The following is a 19,537-nucleotide window of genomic DNA, read 5'->3' on the forward strand; positions in this document are numbered from 1 at the left end:
GTGCTAAAAGGTGGAGAATTCCAATTCTTTTTTTTAAATTTTGTGCATAATTAAATCATTTCAGTGTAAACAGAGACATTCAGAGTGTTTTGAGGTAAAATGCTCCGTCAGAATTGTTCACAGTATTGGTGATAGCAAACATCTTAAATGCCACTAAAAGCTCCCTCACAGAAAGTTTTTACATGAGATGTTTATACATATGTTTACCTTGTATCTGTGACTTTGTTTTACGATGTTGCTCTAAAACAGGCATGTCAAACTGGGGACCTTTCGGGTCAAAGTGCTGCTGCGCTCATTAACATCATATCAATATCATTAACCCTCATCTAATGCTCTGGATTCAGTTCATTAAGGCCTGGCTAAATAGCTGATGAGCTGAATTAGGTGTGTTTAATGAGGCAGTGTGTTGAAGTCTGCAGTGTTTTGGCCTGCGAGGACTGGAGCCTCACATGTGTGCTCTAAAACATATTTTTAACATACATCCATGACAGAGAGGTACATGTACTATGTTCTAAGGCAGAATAGTCCTTGAAGAAGCTGTATTTTTTTTTTTCAGATTTACCACTGTTGTATCATTATCAACATTACATATAAAATTCAAAAGACATGCCTAGGTTGAATGGCCATTTTGGACAGTTAAATAAAATGGCAATATCTGTGGTGTAGACATACTTGTATAAGGTCAGGCTGCAGGTTTCATTTGTTTTCACCAACCACATTTGTAGAAATGCTTGAGCCTGGCCAGCTGCATCAGCTACTAAGTATTAGAGAAGATATCTGCCTCTTGCTGAGAGACTCTAAATGTCAATATTGCTTAGTATTGAAATATTATTTCAATATTGTTTAGTGTTTGAAATAAGACTGCATGATATGGATGAAAAAGCACTGTTTTCCACTTCCAGTGTGTCTTGCTATATATTAATGAAAGAACATTCCAGGATTTTTTCAGTCAGATGTCTTTTGCAGATTCAGTAGCATATGGTCAATTACCATGGACAAGAATGAAGTCTATTCTTTTTCCAAATACAGGGAAACATATATCAAACTTATTGACTGTCCATTAATATGCAGCAAATAGAGAATAGGCTGAAAATGAAATGCTGGAGTGTTCCTTTAATGAGTCCTTGATGTGGTCAAAGGCTCGATGTTATTTTTGACCCAAATGATTTCAGTCAACTTGGTCATTCCTTCTTGCAACAGCCATGTGTTGAGTGAGGAACAAAATATAGTTTCTCTAGAAAACGGTGCTACAGTGAACAAGAAATAATATCAGAGAAAAGTACGAAGAGAGAATAAATACTAGGGCTAGACTAGTAGAATAATTTCTAATCCATCTATACTGGAGTAATTTAAATACTTGAATATTTGTGCACTAAATCTGCATTTCTCTATTGATTAATCAGCTTTGTCTTTTATTTTAAGCCACAAACATTGTAGGCACAACACATCAGAAAAGGCCTTAGATAAAGAAATAACCATTGTTGAAATATGGAAACTGTTTAAAATAAATAAGTCATAGCTGGTTTGGTTGAATGTATCGTAAATTAATGCCAAGCATCCGTATCACCTTGGGCAACAAACTGCACCTTTTTCTCAAGGCCATTGAAGCTGAAAGAGTGAAGCAAACACGCCTAAAATATCACATGAGCGCAGCGCAGAATATGCAGTAAGAGGCTAGAACACCATGGAGGCGTGATAGGTTTTGTGAATCATCTCAAATACGTAACTATAGTGATGCTTATCTAAGTACCCCACTGTAGGCGTCATGCTCAGACCTGTTTGTTGTGGTGAGTTCTGAAGGAGAGGAACACTGGCACTGCTGCCGTTGTGGGTGCTATCCAGCGACCCTGTAGGCCACAGACTGAGACCTGTGTCCTTTGACCTCGCTAATGGGTCCAAGAAGACAGGCTGCCGAGCTGCTTCCAGGGTGGTCTTCCTCACGTACAGATGAGCCTGTAGCTGCAAAAGCTCCTCAGTCCTTTGCTCCAGTCTCTGTGGCTCAGCTATGACTGAGCTCAAGTCAGCCTGTGCATAAAATAAAAGAACTTGTAACTTGTGGTAATAAATAAAATGATCATTCTAATTCGTTACACCCTTAGAGTATAGTTATGTGACCCATAGGCGTATAGGTGATGCAAGTTAGTTGTATTTGAATGAGAGTGCTACAGTCGCTGATTTGGTCAGAGCAGCATATTCCATGCAAGCAGCTGGGCTTCAGCCTGAATAGTAGGACATTGTTAATGCCTGCTGGATACATTTGGAACCGCAGTAACTAGCATACTCAGATCACATTTAATCATGAAATACAAATTATTGTCTTTAAGGATGATTCTGAAGAACGAGTCTCCACTGATAAGTCAGTGGTCCTTAGTAGAAGATAACATTGACTTATGCTTATTGGATCATGCAAAAGTCTACATACATCCAAACACCTACAGGGACTTAATCTGGATCATCTATGACACAGCACATAATTTAAAAGGTATCATCAGTATTGCCTATGTACATATAATCTATATTACATTCATACATTATATATCGCTGTTGTCGGAAGAAAACCTTGTATCTCCATTTTTGACGTTTTTTCAGTTTTTTGATATAATTTGAAAATGCCTGTTGTCCTTCACATTGTGTGCAAATTTCATGATGTATGGACTAAAATAAATGACCCAAAAAGTCTGGTTCCACGGACTTACGTTAAAAGTAAAGTTTGTTTTTTCCTTCTCCTGTAAAGTTATCATTTTAAAGATACAAGGTTTTCTTCCGACAACAGCGATATATTACCTTACATAGATATTTTATGCTAATATAATATACATTACAGCCCAACTTAAAAACAATTTTCTCTCTGTTTTAAACCACAGTGTTCACTTTGTCTTTAGCTTTTAGAGAAGACTAGTTTCTGGATATCTGATGTTTGGTTGACTTTTGTGCTATGAGAGGCTTCAGATGCAGCGTGCTATTAGAAGTGATTGATTGCAGATGAGGAGATCAAAGGTGATTCGACAGTTATGAGCTTTAATATGAAACATCAAAAGAAACTTGTTCTGAATATTTAACCACACAAAAGATTTTTCCCCGTCGCCGTTCTTCTGCTTTTCAGATCAGTGAAAGAAAGGAGGCTGAGAACGCGCTTTGCTCATTGTTCTCAAGGTTAAAGCGGCATTCCCTCAGTCCCTCAGACTTTTGTAGAGACATGGACCGGCCGTTTTATTTCTCAGGCACTGATATGTTCCCTTGGACGTGGCTCAGCCAGCTCGTTTGGAATGACAGTGATAACGTTTCTCTAATGTGGCTCCCAGTTACCTGAGTTGGCCCATTGTCTGCCCTCCTCAGCAAACCCAAGGTTATCTCCCTAAAGTGCATTTTAATTACACAGACTGTAATGTGGCATTGATTGGGGCTATTATGGTGCTCTAGCTGCCATTTTAAACTGTTTGCTGGCATCGTGGGGGAGTGTATGTGTATTGGCGTGAGAGATCCATACTGTATATGTGACCTTCATGAATGTCTCCCTCGTTATGTTAGTGGGTTTTGTGGACGAATGAGGGCTGTTTTGTGACCAATCATCATTAAAGTTAACTGCTCTCACTCTCCCTAAAGTTGTCTCTTTACAGCCCTGCTTCTTAAGTTATGAGCGATAAATGGCTCTGGGTTTATAGCGAGGTAGTGAGAAGTGAGGAGAGATGTTTGAGAAGGTCACAACAGCATGCAGAGATAGTGATTATAATAATAAGACTATACTCAAGATTTCAGTATCTGTGTTGTAGGCTTGAGCCGATTGATGATATCGTGAATCACTTACAGATTGCATCTGTTGCGATTACCAATCAAGTTGGATGATTTGATTATCAGAAAACACACTGTCTACTGCTACTGTATTCAAAGTTGTCTCTTAATCTTAGATTTCTTTTAGCATGTTTTTTTTTTAATGTATAGTCTATGTCAGTGCCAGTTTTAATATGTGGTGTGACTTCAGAACATTCTGTAGTGGACATGCTGCAGCCTTCGAGGTGCAGAACACCTTCCAAGGGTACAAGGATTTAAATGACTTTGACGCTGTGGTTACATTAAAATGAATGCAAATTAATAATACAAAGTCTATTATTGTTTTAATAGCCTGATAATAATAACAGGCTACAAGGAGGGAAAAGCTACAGTAACAGTAGCCTGTTGGCTGACATCACAATAAGCTTTAGATCAGTGGTCTCCAACCCTGGTCCTGGGGAGCTACCTTCCTGCAGAGCCTAGTTCCAAGCATAGTTTGCCACACCTGCTCCAGCTAATCAACCTCTTCCAAAGTCCCTGATTGGCTGCATCAGATGTATTAGAGTTACGTAAGGGGCAGGGCAACTTACTGGACACAAGTCGGAACTAAACTTTGCTGGAAGCTCTCCAGGGCCAGGGTTGGAGACCACTGCTTTAGCGCAGTGGGTAGTGCTGTCGCCTCACAGCAAGAAGGGCCTGGCTTCGATTCCCCGCCCAGGCGACCAGGGTCCTTTCTGTGTGGAGTTTGCATGTTCTTTTTATGTCTGCATGGCTTTTCTCCAGGTGCTCCGGTTTCCTTCCACAGTCCAAAGACATGCAGTCAAGCTAACTTGCCCCTGGGTGTGAGTGTGACTGTGTATGTCTGTGTGTCTGCCCTGCGATGGACTGGCGACCTGTCCAGGGTCCACCCAACGACCACTGGAATAGGCTCCAGCACCCCCCGCGACCCAGGAGGATAAGCGGTTTCGAAAATGTGTGTGTGTGATTTATAGGCTGTAAATGCTATTTACATACCAAGTATTACCAAACCAGAGCAAGTTAACTTGCAAGTTTCTGAGCAGAAACTCAGTGTGTTTATTTACCCTAAGGACCACATAACCTTCCGTGCTGAAATGGGTTATTTAAGAAAGTAACCGCCAAAAGGGGCAGCCTCTCAGTCTGTACTCATGGCTCTATTTTTCAGAAAATGCACTCACATGGACTCACGTGGTACGAGAAAATGGGATGGCAAAGTGCAGAAGTGGCTCTGTTTTGCTTTAATGATGATATTGGCTACAGGGTGGATGGTAGTATATTACACAATCTTTCAAAGCCTGTTAAATCAGAAAAGAAGATTTCTTCTTTTCAGAAAAGAAGATGGTATTGATATTGTCATTTCTTGATATATATATTTGCGCATGAAGTGCACTGAACATTCACAATTCACAATCCACACTGGGCTTGCTTGATTTCTGCAAACTGCTAAAGACTGTAATTTTGCATTCAAACTGAGCTGAAAAATAAACGCAAATGCTGCTGATATCTGGCCACGCAGGATTCCCAGCATGCGTGCATATGGCCAATATTGTATCCCTATTTTTCCACCCGAGTGCGAAAGCAATCATGCGTGTATTTCACGGTCAGCGCTCCCAATCCGAACCTGCTGAGAACCTGGCCGGTGCTGCTTCGCTCCGATGACGGGAAACGGAATCAAACGTCCACCCACAGCCTCCCACTCCTCGTACAATCTAGGAAAAGGTCCCAGGAAAGCGCAGGCCTCCTGTACCATAATTGATTGTTAGGACAGCTCCTTTTGGCAGTGGTTAATAGGATTATTGGGAGCTTACGGGAGATGGCCATGCTATCCTCAGATCAAAGGAAAGCCTGGTGCAGGCTGGATTAGAACTGGAACTCTGCTTGTGCAATTGCCTCTTACCCTTTTAATTCCTGTGCTGTTCATAGACATTTATTGCTGCTTGGTCTTGTTTTAGGCCTGCCTCTAATGGGTTTAATTATAAGCACATTAATAGACGTAATTGTGTTTTAATGTTTTGGCAAAAGGCTTGTGTTACACAGATTCATTATACAACAATCAGTACGCAGGACTTATAATGGAGTAATGAGAAGAGAATGTTTACAAACTGGACAGGTTTTTTACTCTTGCCCTAAGCATTAACCTGGATCTTGATCTAATTAGCTTTGCATTATCTCACATGTAAGGGTCGATGGCTTGGGGAAAACGTGTCGCTGCTTCCTCAGACAAATGGAATGATCTCAGCCTCCAGACTCTCAGACTTGGGCTGCACAATATATCGTTTGTGAATCTTTCTTGCTGTAATGGACTGTGTGATTCTGATATTACAGCAGCACCTCCAACCAGTCATAGAGTGTTTTGCAGTGGGCATCTCGACCAATCACAGTTCCAGATGTTTTAATGAGTCAAGGTATTCGTGTAATTCGACAAAAGTAAAAAAAAATGCAGATAATCTGATGTCACACTGTTGATTCACTAGTGTGTTTTTTATACAAGGCAAGTAGGGCTTGTTTGTTATGTTGGTATTTGTTTCTATTTCATATTCATAAGCTTCTTGTCTCTTTTGTTTTTGTTCTTTTGCCACTAAAATTTAGAGATGGAACGAATTACATTTACTCTTCTTATAGTGCTTGAGTGCATTTTTTCCTAGTAACGGTACTTTTTTGAGTAGAATTAAAGTACTTTTACATGGGTTCCTTTGTAATAAAATACTTACGAATAAACGTGTGTTTCAGCTCATAAACCAATTAAAGAAAGCCTGATAAAACTTTGAAGATTTGGTTCCGAAAGCCGATTAAAGTGTGCTGTTTCAGCCCTCATGTATTCAGATATGTCAAGTTTAGTAGAAAAAGAAAGAGGATAATGTTATAAGCACACACAGTGGACATTCTTTATCCAATTTGTCATCTTCATTCATGTTCAAACAAAGTAAAGAAAACAGCATTTTTACCAGCTGCCAAACACGCCTCCCGAAACCTGCTGAATCTCAGCTTTTCACAATTCAGCCTCCACCCTGAGCAAGCATACTAGCAGTTAGCTGACTGGCTAACTAATCCTAGCTGAACGGATACTGTGTACTTTTATTATTGTCCTCTTACTTTATTGTTTTAGAATTTATTACACCTAAAAGCTGTTTTCTGTTTTATTGCTAGTGACTGGTAGCTGGCTACTTTATTTTATATAACATTCAAGCAACTGATGAGCAATAGGCCTGTTACTAAAATTACATTATTAATTAAGTAATCCACCTGTTTTCAACTCGTAATCCAGTACTACGCTTTTTTAAACTAAAAATAGATGTAATTAAACTGTAACGAAGTCTGCAGAGCCTTTCAGGAACTCTGAACGACTTAGATAAACTAGGAAGCCTTGTAGAAGCTTCTAACCATGAAATGCATGTACAATGCAATTTCATGTGCTTTAGCTTTGTTTGGGAGATTGAAAAGTCATTTCGATTATGCAAGTATCAGAGCGGCGCTACGTGCCTTGCACCAGACTGATTTCAGTTCATTTGTACTATTTCATTATCACTATTCACTATTTCAGTTCATCATTCCTACTGGATGAAATTTAAACAACAGCAATGAACATAAATGCATAAATATTATTGAGTGAATTTGATACGCATATGCAAGTATTCGTTCGGTAAAATCAGCAAGTATTCAAAGCATGTGAGATACTTTATTGTAAGATTCACATTTTGACATGCAAATGTCTTCAAATGAAGTCGACTATTGTGTCTAAGTGAAATATACAGGGAGATTCACTCGAAAGAGGCCCCAAATATTCTGTAATAACTCTTGCTAGGATGAAGCAATCTGAACAAAACAATGTGCAATGTGCTCCTCAGTATATGGAGCTTCGAGATGGGATGCCCCTGCGTCAGAGCAATGAGGTAGGCGCCGTTGTTCAGGCAAGGAACGTTCAGGAACATGGAGCGCCGTGTCAATATGTGTCTGGCAGAAAACAGAGATCACTTCCAGCATCACATGTAATGCAGTCGATTACACATACGTGAAGATACGTAGCATATTTTTTTGGTTCAGATTGCTTCATCCTAACGGAAGTTACAACAGAATAAGAACGTGAAAAGTATTTTTCTATTGCTAATACTCTTTATCTTCCTATAGCTAAGTTCATTCAAATGTCTTGGTAGCATGAGCTTTATTGAGTGCTGCGCTGTCCTGAGGGTCCCCTGAGTTCTACAGTCCTTCTGTGAGTTGGGTCAGTAATCTTACCCTGCATATAGTATTCATATAGTATTCTTGACTAGGAGGATAGTTTCTCTCTTTTTAGAGCTTCTGGCTGTAAAGTTGGCACCACAAAGGTTGTGCAGAGATGCAGCAGAGAGCACTGATGTATGCACTGATGGCACTGATAAATGTGTTTATATCTTCACATCTTCCACATCTTGAATATGTGCATCTTTCACAGATGGGCAGATAAGATGATGCCACACTGTAGGTTTAATTTAACTTGGCACAAAATGAAATCAGAGGGGAATCTGTGGAGCGTTTGTCCAATGCAATTTAACTTGCTCCTCTGTGTCGCTTGAACTGCATCACACCCCATTAGGTAAGTTATATCAAAGCAATACATCAGCAGAATGCTACAGCAGAGCAACCCGCACAGAATGTCCCCTAGACAGAAAGATGATAATGTGTTTATTGTAGCAAATGAAACTAGATGGGGTCGCTTTTTAGCTTGTAAATACAGGTGCTGCACCTGCCAGGTTCAGCACGTTATCAGATAGCTAGACTGTAGATCACTAGAAATTAAGCAGCTGCCCTGCTGCTGGACAGTTTAACCTTATTATTTTACTACAGAGCCTAAAGCATTCAAACTGCTCAGCGGTGGCAAGCAGTTAGCTTAAAAACCAGGAGATGTAGCAAAGCAATTTGTTAAAAGGCCTGTTACAGCTATTTCAACTCCTGGGTGCAATTATTTTCAGAGTAAATAGCTTTCACAATCATATGTTTGTCACAACAAACTACCTGTAAAGCAGCTTTGAAGCACAAGCAAAGCAGAAAACTTATTACATGTTATGGGTCTTTCAAAAACAACTACAGTTTGAACATTTGGCTGGTGCTACACCAGCTTTAGAGGGCAGCAGTGAGTCCCAGATAGGGAGCACATATTGGTCTGCAGGCTTGACAAGGCTGGCACCCCACTGACTATTTGCCACTACTGGTCCACCTCAGGACCTCTCAGATTTATGTCCTGCATACAAGATCTAAATAGGTTTTATCTCCCCAAACAGATTTTAATTGCACACAGACTTTTATTTTAGAAAATAAACTAAGACAAACATTACAAACAACTGAAATAAAAAAAAAGCCTGATATAAAATGATTTTATAGAAAATGCTCACACTGTGCTAGATTGAAATTATTTACTAAACTATTTTACAAACTATAACTAAAAAAGGAAGGAAAGAAAGATCAGTAAATTGGACTGATGATGGGTGGAATTTTGGCCAGTACACTGCATAACCACTGGTGGGCCGCCCAGAAAACGCTGAGCAAAATGCCATTGGACTGCCAGCTTTGCCATCAGCGGGCCAACAGTGGCCCACTATCCTCTTGCTATCAGGGATGTTTGTGTATTTGAGCTCGAGCTGTGACTTCTGGTCATTATAACAGTAATAAGGTACACGGCCATATTTGAAAATGAGGCCTGTATTTAAAACTCATTACAGTATTTCAAAACTATAATGTGTCGAAATTCTGTTGGTAGGTATTGGTAGTGTGGGGGCTCACTGATAGGTGGCGCTGATAGAAAGAGGATCATTAGAACCACGAAAAGTCTAAGAAAATCTGAACATAGTTGCTCCATCTACATTATGGCGAAAGAGCTACACACACCACAGAACACATTCAGTTTCTTAATTTAACGCCAGCCTTTGACTTTGAACTCTCAGATATCCTTTAAACAGTTGTCACTTTAGCATCAGTTAGCTGAAGCCAAGCCTGTGCTGTGGTTGTTAGCACATTTGGCCTGCTGACTAAGCTATCGTTAGCAGCATACAAACATTAACAGATACAAACACCACAGAACAGGTTTAATTTCTCCTTTCTGTTCCTCAACACCAGTTGCTCAACTTGAACTCCTCAGATTTGAATCATGTCAGCTAAACTTGTGGCATTACTTTAGTTAGCCAGAATCAAGCATGTTCTGTGGTGAGGAGAGCTGTTATCATGCTAGGTAAGCTAATGCTAACCAGCTCCTGTCTCCTTGTTAGCAGCACTGTTTAACATTTAGCAATAGTTAGATTAGAGCTCATTATCATCTTTCTGAAAGTTTCCCACATTGCCTTCCAGCAGACTTTTTAAAATGTCATTTCAGTTGTGAATTCATTTTGTATTGTATATCTGTGATTCATGTGATGAGATCAGCTCACTAGCATCATATTGGCTGCTGGACTAGAACTCTGTTGGGTATCTTGTATCTAAGGTAGTAATCTTGAGAGCTGTTGTCAGTGGTGGGTTTATACTTGGGTCACATTTCTGCAGTAAAATGCATCATATTCTGGGACACATGCTGTGCAGTCTGTTGTCTAGACACTGTGTACTGTGGCACTAAAGCTGACTGGCTTGGATGCTTTGCTGTGATTTACTGCTACAAAAGCTTGAAGAATACTCACATATTTGTCGTTGCATGTCAGTTATCAGTTTGTTGTGCTTTTCTTGAGATTGGACTTTTTGAGTTGTTCTAGTTAAGCTTGAGTCAGATGGGTGATCTTGATATATGGCAGACCACTTAAAGTGAATTCTGTATTAGTTTTATCTGTGTTATTCATCATTGTTGATATACTGTTGATCATGTGACATTCCATGTGCATCTCTTATAAATTCCCTCATGAACGAAAGGCTGTCTGCAGCTTGTCAATCAAATTTGTCAGCTTATTGAAAGTGCAGATAGCTGGGATCAAGGTCAAGCATGGGCCAAACAGGCTTGAGCATTTAGATTGCAGCTATCGCTGCAAAATGTGTTTGCCTTTGGACAAGAAATGCAACCCAGGGACTGTGCAAGCAATTTTGAAACGGTTTGGCAAGAGGAAATGTTAACTGTCATAACTGTCAGTCACCTCAAGCAGTCAGAGTTCTGTTTCTTTTCTCATCCCCCATTCCTGCATGGTGGAGGACCCATGAGGCACCTCAGAAATGTGCTTATGTTAATCAGAGCCTTAGAGTGGTCTGGAAGAGAGGGGCTGACAGCTAATGAAAACCTGCAGGTTCAATTTACTGTGCAGAGATTATTGCAGAGTGTTGTCTGCAGCAGCTTTGAACGGCCACTGGATTAACACATTAACACCATTGACAAATAATGAAAGATTTAACTAGTAGTGATGTTTTGCTTCCAGATTCTGCCATTGCAAGAGAACGATGTTCTTTTGGTTGAGGTAAACTGACATATTTGTGGCATTTCAGTGATTTTTGAGATGAGACTGGTAAACTACACCATTTTGCTCAGTGGCAGCTATTCAGTGTTTACAGTTTCTGATCTTCTAGTAGATTACATTAAAATATAAAAACATACAGCCTCTTTAAATTCCTCAAAATTACTGACTCTCTTCAGCATTCTCCATGGCATAGAAAATGTTCCATTTCTGTGCCATATATGCTGCATTGTCTACTTTCCCTGTCAACTTCAAAGAAAAATAAAAGGAATCATCCAAAGTCGCATCACGTAGGTGTATATAATTTGGTTCTGTCAGTCAACATTCTTTCCTCTTGTCAGGGATGACGCATTGAGGTACCGAGGGATTTGGGTGGGCCCTGAGGATGTTGGGTGACACACTTGCTCCCATTCGTCACAGCGCTGGCAGACGTTTGATGGCAGTTTGAATTGCTGGCAACTTCCCTTAGGGTCAGAGGCGGGTGGGGTCAGTCGAAACGTCTGTAGCAGTGTTTGACTTGCTTTTCAGCGCACATTTTTATTTTCCTTCGTTCAGGGTAGTTGTCTTTCAGGCAGAGTTTTTTTTTCGAGCTGTGTTATTTCTGATCGCTGACGACCAGCAGATCACTTGCTGTCTGCTGAAATCTCTTTTGATATTGAAAGGTTTCTCTTTTATCTTTAATGTGAACTGGGTTTATATTTTTAACCTACTGCTTCTGCCAAAAAGAGAATTACTGTAACCTCCAGCAAATCTGGGAGAATTCGCTCCTCCTAACGAAGTGCTAAGTGTGTTTCTCTGGTGAAGTGCTAACCCAGGCTGGGAATTCAAACAGAGTGTTGCTTCATGGCATACTTATTTCCAATTCCAACTCATTTATGCCCTGATCTGAATGCGATTTGACCAATCTGTGTCATTCCCCACCTCCCCTTATGTTTCATTCAGCAGCACATTCCATCTGCGCCTCCTTCTCAGGCTTTTTGCAAGATTTTCTCAACTGAATCTGAATCTAATCTTCCTGACCAAAGTCAGTGGAAGAACTGGGTTCAATTAAGGGTATTTGTTGGCAAGGCTTGTTTGTGCATCTCAGGCCTGAGTTGTTATGGCTTTTGCATAAAGGATTGGAAATGGCCAGCCATATCTTTGGATTAATGACCAAAGTAAGGGGAAATCACTGCCCATGCTAGTTATGTACTGTGTTGATCCCACCAGTTTAGAAAAAGCACAGCATCGCTAGCAGAGCAGACAGTGGGGGGTTAACTGATTTGCCCAAGGGCACAACCAGGTATACCCAGTCTTGTGATTTGAACCCACAACTTTCCCATTGCTGGCTCATCTCTCCGACCACTAGGCTGCCAGCACCCGCACTGGATTGCCTCTTGCTCCCTGGCTGCTGTGAGGCTATTGATGTGCCTGTGGGTCTGGTTGATTGAAGAGATTAGACAGGGCCTGCCCTCAGCCACTGCACCAAGCTAGCTGGGTGGCCTGGCCTCAACCTCAAATTTACTTTAGCTCTTTACATTGGGAAAAGAGGAGCACACGGAATCCAGAGAGGGATCAGCAACAAGTGACCACAAGCCTCTTCTTTTTTTTCCTGAAATTTGTCGTCTGAGATCCTACCCAATTAGTTGAGCTTTTATTTTACTTGAGGATAGTGAATTGGCTTTGTTGTTGTGCAGGTTCTTTTGTATGAGCACGCTCATTGAGTCAACCTTCAGGGAGTCTTATCCAGTGCTGGCGTTTGTCTGATAAGTCTAGTTCACCAGAGGAGCACCTGAGTCATATGCTTAAGTGGGGTCTGCCTTCCAGCTGTTTAAATAAGCATGTCTTTGTGTTATGTGCACCTCCCGCTTCTGAAATTGACATTTATTGAAATTTCAACCTTTCAGAGGAGCAGAACTGTTGTGTGGTTTGTCAAGAGGACACTATATTTAGAACCACAGGTAGGTGGTCCTTACTGTGAAAATTCCTGTGAATATTTGCCGGCAGTGCTGAAATCTGCCTTGATTACAAATAAGTATGCACTTGGTCACAAGGAATGTAGCTGTTCTCAAGAGGCCCATCAATTGTTATTGGCTCGTAATGTATAATCACTTTGATTGTGGACTTGGTCATCCATCTGTGAAAGGGTATGGAGGAAGGTGCCCTTCCTTTGAGTGAATGATTGAGCGTGCATGTTTGTCTGCCTCTCCCACCTCCCCTTCTGAAGAGCTCCTCCATGGAGGCCAGGCCCAGAGAGGCCATCTGTGGAGAGAAGCGAGCAGAACATTCTGCCCAGTGCGTTTTTGGGTTGAGTAAGGCTGTGTGACAGCCACATACTCTTTGCTAACATAAACCAACCGGGCATGAAATGAACAAGAGCAGCTGCATGAGAGAGACCTGGTGTAAATTCTCTGGTTGTTTCTTTTTCTTTTCTTCCTTTTTCTTACTGGCATTCCAGACGGTGTGCAGTTATCAGTATGTGCATTGTTCTCATAACAATTACCTGCAGCTTCTAAAGCCATGGAGCAGCATAGAAATACAGCAACAGAGCTTTTGACAGATGCAGGTTTATCGAAGTCAGTGTCCTCAAAAGTGAAATGAAAGCTAATAAGCTTGTAGCTAATAAGACAGAACCTTATATGACAGAAAAATAATAATAATAAAAAAAAAATGGTCACTTATTGTTCTCTGGTTTCCATGTACTGCTCATTTCTCAGTGCAAAGAACTAGGAACATTATCTATAATGCATAACGTAGAATGTGTTTTAGAATTTGGTGTTGATAGATAACAAAAATTCTATTTAAGGGACACTTAGTGGTCAGACTAGGAGTACACCCTTCTGATGATGTATCAAAAGTTTGGGGAAAGTTCTCAAACACTGCTTTTGGTGTGAATCATTGGATCAGGCTGTTTGAAATGTGTTTTTTAGCTTCCTAGCAGTAACATTAGCTATCTGGCTTTCTTCTGCATTTGCTAGCTAGCTAAAAAAAGAAGAAGAAAAAAGATGCTTTAGCATGTGAAAGTCAGCCCAAGCGTGCATGCATATGCAGCCTATCCAGCCCTTCCTGTTTGCACCAAGAAATCCATCCCAAAGCAGTCATAGTTTTTCTGTACATCATCAGAAGGGGTTTTTCTAGTCTGGCTGGAGTTCCTCTTTAATTGCAGTATGTTTAGTTTGCTGGATGTGTTTCAGACTATTCTAAAAGAACAGTTTAAAATATATAAAAGTAAATACATAGTGAGTTTCCCTTCTGGTTTCCATCTAACATTTACTGTGTAAGGGCCCTTTTGATATCATTTTATGAGAACAGAACAAACAGTCTACACCCACTGCTGCGGAGGCATGGCTTCAACAGCTTTATTAATGCAAACTTAAATATTATCTGCTGCCCTGATATTCTCGTAAAATGTTATGTTATTGAATATCAATACTGCTCAGTACTATAAAAGGCTAAAACAGACTTCATGTGCTGAATGAATTGAACTTGGAGGTGACACGTGTACTATCACTTGTGATTGGCCATGGACAGCCAACTACAGTTCTGTCAATAACACCCAATCCCAGAAAGTATTCAGTCACCTCTGGTCTCTGCACTCCGAATTTAACACAGTGGAATCAGTCATTGAGAGGCAGTTCTCAGACTCCATTGTTATTACAGAGCGCATCTGAAAGGATTTGGCCATGGATTTAATAGCCTTCTTCTTTCCCACTGACCTAATGACAGCCTAGAGGTCTTGGAATGTTGAGCACTTTTTTCAGTGTCTAAGTCTGACCTGCCAACCCTTCCATTACCCCTGTCAGCATTCTGTTTCCAACAGTCCTGCATTCTGCAAGACTGCTGTTCTTTGTAATAACCAGGCGTCAAGCCTGTCATAATGATGGCTAAATTGAGAAGACTGTGCGCACACGTCAGTCACTCAGACTGTCAGACTCCTTCTCACAAAATAGAGATATTCCACTCACAGGCTTTGTGCTGGGTAGGCAGCATCCATAGCAGATCTGTTCTGAAATGTGGATGTTTGCTTCTTCACTGCTCAGGTCTAACTGAGAAAGGCACACAAGAACCTCGACCAATATCATAATTTAGCCAAGCTTAGCTCCTTATGATGGTCACATTATTTAACTGTGTTTAAATACAACTACAGTGTTTGCAGACTGTCTGACTATTTGCATGAAGTTGCATCAGACTTTATCAGTAATGCTTTACTCCCTCCATTCGCTGGAAGAACAGACGGGAAAGCTAAATCAAACCCTCCCCGATAACCCCCGGAGATGCTTGTCTGATTTTAAGAAAAACAAAAATGTCTTGCTATCCATGTCCACGTCTCCCACCTTCACACAAACACACTTCAGCGCAGCTCGCGAGTTTTCCGCAAGGAGGAAAGTTAAATGGAGATGAGTTGGAAATGAAAACCGGGGCACTTTGTAATGCTTACTAAGAGCAGAGAGACTGAAGAGAGTGAGAGAGCTCGGGCTGGTAATGAATTAGTAAAGCCCGAGCCTCCTTCCGTGCAAAAGAAGGGAATGGAAAGACAAACTCTGTATTTGTGGCAGAGCTTTTGTTTACTTGTGCAAGGTTTAGAGCACTTGACTCAGCAGTCCTCTGCATTGTCAGAGAGCCATCGCCTGCACTGAATATCTGCTTGATAGCATAATGTTTTATTCTGCTGTAGGAATTTGCTCGCTGCCATGCTTTGATAGAATGGCGTCTTTTGCTGGAAACTGGATCTCATACTCAGTTGACTGTCTTTTGTTATTCCCTGGTGCAATCTTGCACAAAATGGGGGAAAAAAATGCAACTTCATTGGTAGCGTTAACACAGTGTGACAAAGTAGCTCTAACTACTGAGCAAAGCAGGCACTGCAGCTTCTCTAGGTAGTGATTGAATAATGTGTCAGAGCTTTCTGTCTGCATTACTTTTGCCAGTTTCCCAACAATTTCCCTTTAAGAAAGTGTTTGCGCTGCTGTGTTAAATGAATCATTTTGTGACTCTGCTGTGACGTTAACTTGAAATGTAATTTTTGCCAAAGCATGAACATGAGATGCAGGCGATATTTTGGGCTGGTGCTCAGAGTGGAGGGAGAGAGAGGCGCATTGAGCACTGGAGTGAGAGAGATGGAGAGAGAGAGAGAGAGAGAGACGAGCTTGGCAGAAACTCAAGGTTTTAAGCCATGCCCTACTGCAGTGGTTTATCTGAAACAATCTCCAGAGAGAAGCATACCTGGAGTGGCGCCACCATTCCTACAGTTCGCAAGCACACCAGCATTACGTTATTACACTTGGCTGAACACAGAGATGATGCATGTAAGAGCTCAGAAGAAGGTTCTTTTCATTCATGCAACACACACCTCATCCTTTGAGTCCTTGTCGAGTCTTGCTGCTGCTATAGATACGCTTCCATGTAACCTTTGTGCCAAAAGTAACCATTGCACTCCACAAAGGAGCTGCGTAATTACACATCCATTCAGCTAATTCAATTCCCCTCCTTGGCTTTTCTGCTTCTTCAAATCAACAGTGGCTCTGTGGAGTGGCTTGATTACACCAGGTGGTAGACAGATTGGATAAGCTAGTCTGTTTCTCCCGACGGCACTGTATGAACTTTCAAGGGATTTGATGTCGCAGCCATGAAGGTTTTCTGCCGTTCCCTTTTATTATCCCAGGCAGCAGCTCAGGAGTGGAACAGATTCTCAACTCATGGAAGAGCAACTTGATTTTAGTATTTTTTTAGTTGTCAGACCTTTTCAGGAGTTTAACTTGGAAGTTGCAGTTTTACCTCCAGCATGTCATTCTTTTATGCTATTTTTCAGTAATAGCTCACTAAAACATTTGGAGAAAATCTGGTGAACTTTCACCACATTTGTGTTTGTGTGTAGAAGAAGAGATTTTTTTATCATAATTTTAATTTAATAAAGTTATTGTATGTACAGTCTTATTTTGCAGAAAGATTTTTGCCATGTTTATCATTTGCTGATAGAAAAAGTCAGATGTGCAGAAGCAGAATGTTAACTGAATGTCAATATTTGTGATGCACCAAAAAAATTGGCTGAACAAGAAAACAAAATTCAAGACACACGTGGCCAAAACCCAAAAATGAATACTTTTTTTATTTTTATTTAAATTTTATTTATTCTTTTGAATTAGTGTACTAAACATTAAAACCACTTGGAAATAAAGAAAACACACTTTTATTAATGATTAAACCTGCTTTCAATAAGACAAACTGAGCTGACAAAGAAAAACTTACTAAAATGATTAGGCTGTAGCATGTGCCACAAAATCCAACATCCTCAACAACAGAGAACAATCATCCAAGACAATGAATTCCAATTAAAACCATTTTTTTTTTACTTACTATACTTTGTTCTTTTGCACTGTCGTTTTTTTCATCATTTGAAAAACTGAGGCTATAAATGGCTTTGTGCTAGCAGTGACTTTCTGCTTTTGTTGTTTAGCTGTGTTCTGTTTACTGAGCAGAATTTCGTGTTTTAATATGGTATCACACCAGCAGTGAAGACGTTGTTGAGTGTTGTACCTCCTCTTGATACTCAACATAAACAGCGGTGATAAATCTCTTGTGGAATGTCCCTCATAGAAACCAGCGAGGTAGTTGTTTTTCTGCTGCCACTCAAACTGTTTTGATGTGTCAGTGCTGCCTGGTGCAGGGGAACCAAGGGAACTAACTGAGTTTTATCACTGTTTCTCATTAGATTTTGAATTTTTTTGTTAAATGTTAGATTTTGAAAGTGCCATTTTTGGCCAGAATTTTGTTGCATCCCTAGTAAATGTAATCAATTATGTAACTAATGATCTAATTGCTTATGTAGGTACTTGTAATGTAAATCAAATATATAACAAAACAATTGCTAAATTTTTAAGTTTCTAAAGCTTAAATTATGTGAAAGTGTGAGTTCTTGCTGCATGTTCTTACTTAACTGTTTTATTATGTTATGTTTGTGTCGCTGTATATCCATGATTTGCTGTTTATCTCTGTCTTTTTGGATTAGCGGCAGCATGTGGAGGAATTGTACAGCAGCTCTTGCAAATGTTATTGACCTTCTATCCTTACAGAGTGCTAATCCATGCTGTGTGAAAACATCACTGCTGCTGGTTTAAAAAAAGCACTAATAGGGTGGGATTAAACTGGCTCTTCCGTGCTCATATGTGTAGCGAAACAGAGAACAAAAGGAGACCCCCTCCCTCATCCACATGGGTCTGCGTGTTGGTACACCTCAAAACACAGAGCCCACTTGAATGAGCTTTCTTGAACAAGCTGGTGGCATGTCCTCGCATGAGCGGAGGTGTTTGTGAGGCTGGTTCATTGTCTCCTGTGTTTGGTCTGTGCTGTGAATGTGAGCAAACCCTGCCCCCCCAAAACCCACAGACATCCGGGGTCTTACACTGCAGTCACAGCATGGATGAGCTGTTGATAGAAATATTCCAGGTATGGGGTCAGGAAATGACAAGGTAAACCCTGGTGTTTGTGTTCTTAAGATTCAGGTAGCTTTTGTTTCCTGTTTTCTTCCTTTACAGTAGGTGTGCGCTTCTCGTCAAGGAGAACGCACACCTATCTGACTTGCCTCAAATGTAAAGCAGCAGGGATGTCAAGCAGCAGACCGCGTGCCTGTCTGGCTGTCAGCGTGTCTCTCGTGTGCTGCTTTTTGTTGTGTCTACGTAACACTCCCGTGGAGATGTGAGGCACGTTCCCAGTTCACCGTGTGGGTCGCAGTCACGCGCAGCCTGACTGCTGGCAGAAGCTGAGGTGTCATCGGTAGAAATCGGCCCAATTAACACATACCGCTCTGGAACGTTAATGCTATTAGCGCCTGAGACAAGCGGGGCTTGTGCTGGGGCTGAGGGTGGGACTGGAGTTTCTGTTGGTGGAGGGTGCTGTAATCCCCTCATCCTTTTGTTTGTTTGGCAAGGCAAACTACCCCAGCACCCACCAGCCCCAGCATGTCTGTGTTTATCGTCTCTTGTGCTCCACAATTAGAGAAATACTTTTGTGAAAATTCAGTGTCTAATAATTTACCCTTACCCCAAGTGTAGGTGCAGTCAACCAGCCTAGGTGTCTGAAATTTGCTTCTTTAGTTTTGCACTGGAGCTATAAGGCTAATGTAGCTAACCGTTAATGGAAGCAAATAAGTAATTATACAACAATTATATAGTTCCAACGACACAATCTGGTTGTTTGAGAAGCGTTTTTCACAATAACTGCATCATTCTACTGATGACAGGTTGCTAAGTAACAACAGCTTTGCACCTAACAAAGTTATATTTCTACTGTGATGGCAGAACAACTTAAATAAGCCAGAAACAAACAGAATACGTTTCAGGAAGCAAGATGGGCTGTGTAATGCTTTCTTGTCTGGAACAAGG

General features: G+C 40.8%; 1 protein-coding gene across 1 annotated transcript in view; it reads left to right on the forward strand.

The window, feature by feature from the left end:
- Positions 1 to 19,537, forward strand: part of grip1 (glutamate receptor interacting protein 1) — a 398,944-nt gene that overhangs the window by 145,077 nt on the left and 234,330 nt on the right. The window lies entirely within an intron of this gene.

This window comes from Colossoma macropomum, unplaced genomic scaffold (assembly GCF_904425465.1).
Source record: "Colossoma macropomum unplaced genomic scaffold, Colossoma_macropomum, whole genome shotgun sequence".
Lineage (NCBI taxonomy): Eukaryota > Metazoa > Chordata > Actinopteri > Characiformes > Serrasalmidae > Colossoma > Colossoma macropomum.